At 42.8% G+C, this 1249-nt stretch overlaps 1 long non-coding RNA gene across 1 annotated transcript; it reads right to left on the bottom strand.

Annotated features, from left to right (window-relative positions):
- Positions 1 to 123: 123 nt before the first annotated feature.
- Positions 124 to 1153, bottom strand: LOC121939595. The gene is made up of 4 exons (XR_006105489.1): positions 1059 to 1153; positions 645 to 753; positions 315 to 409; positions 124 to 224 (listed from the first exon to the last, which is right to left on the bottom strand). It is a non-coding gene; the product is annotated as an uncharacterized LOC121939595 (long non-coding RNA).
- Between the last annotated feature and the right edge of the window lie 96 nt (positions 1154 to 1249).

Below are 1249 nucleotides of genomic sequence, written 5' to 3'. Positions count from 1 at the left end.
GTGTTTTTATCCTCTGTAAGTGGCCATGAACCCATTTTTTCTCCAGTTCCCAAATGTTTATACCAAAGTCACTGGCTAAAGCTCAGAAATGGAGTGTATGAATGTGTGTCTTTCCTCACCAAGATTGCAAGGGGCTCTTGTGCTCTCCCTCAGCAGCAAGTGCTCGCTTGTTGAGTTTGCAATAACCACCAATCTCACCCTTCTGAATGAAGTCCTCCTTGTACCTGTAATATAAACATAGATAGGTTTCAGGACACCATCATCTGCGTCAGTGTAATGTTTTTCATTTGCACATCACTTTCAGATATACTGACCTCTCATGACTTCTGCGCGGCTTACGCAAGTCCAGGTAAAGGTTAGTAGCCTTACAGAAGCGAGTGTGGCTACTACATCTTAATAATGAGTCCCCCTGGAAAAGAGGTGGAATATTTAGTCTTTAAGTGCTCTTAATAAACACTGGACCTGAGAAATCGTGAGAGTTGTCTCTATACCGACCTGTCTCTACACTACTGCTTTTGCACAGCAAATTTTGTTCAGGCCCATTGTCTGTCTCTCTTTTGTCAAACACTGGGTCTGTTTCTACCTGTTGTTTCTTCCTGTTGACTCAGTAGGCCCGTGGGAACGAAGGAAATGAGCAGACTTACTGGCTTGCTGGCCTTGCAGAGTGTTTTGAGCTCAGAGAGGCGCTCCTTGACGTAGCCAAAATCAGCCTGCTTCCAGAAAAGCTCCTGGGCTGCCTCCAGAGAATGGGCCCTGACAGATCAGAGATTTAGGCAGATCAACAGAGCCAAAACCGTAATGGTTCATCAATAATGCATGTTCTGAATAAGCACATTTTTAATTTGGAAAAAACAATGGAGACTGTGGTTCAGTGAATTAAATACCTATAAATAAAAGATTACTATTATGTGTTAATACTTAAGATTACTGAGAATCTAATACGTTGTGGATAGCACCTAGAAGTGTGTGGAGAGTGAATTATGTAAACTGCATTATACATCCAAAAAGGGCAAAGTGATAACAAAAAGTGTGTTAGAATGTGATGTGAGGAACAGTACCATCCTGAATCAGCTTTAGTACAGACTGGATAGCCAAAGCGCCTTCCTGGATCACAGTTCTTCTCATAACCCCAACAGGCAGACAGATCCTGTAGTGCATCCTGTTGTAAAAACAAGCGTGAATGCATACAGCATGTACGTGTGTGTGTGTGTGTGTGTGTGTGTGTGTGTGAGAGAGAGAGAGAGAGAGA

The sequence above is a fragment of the Plectropomus leopardus genome, unplaced genomic scaffold, assembly GCF_008729295.1.
Source record: "Plectropomus leopardus isolate mb unplaced genomic scaffold, YSFRI_Pleo_2.0 unplaced_scaffold5203, whole genome shotgun sequence".
NCBI classification, from domain to species: Eukaryota; Metazoa; Chordata; class Actinopteri; order Perciformes; family Serranidae; genus Plectropomus; species Plectropomus leopardus.
This window is presented reverse-complemented; position numbering and strand designations above follow the sequence as displayed.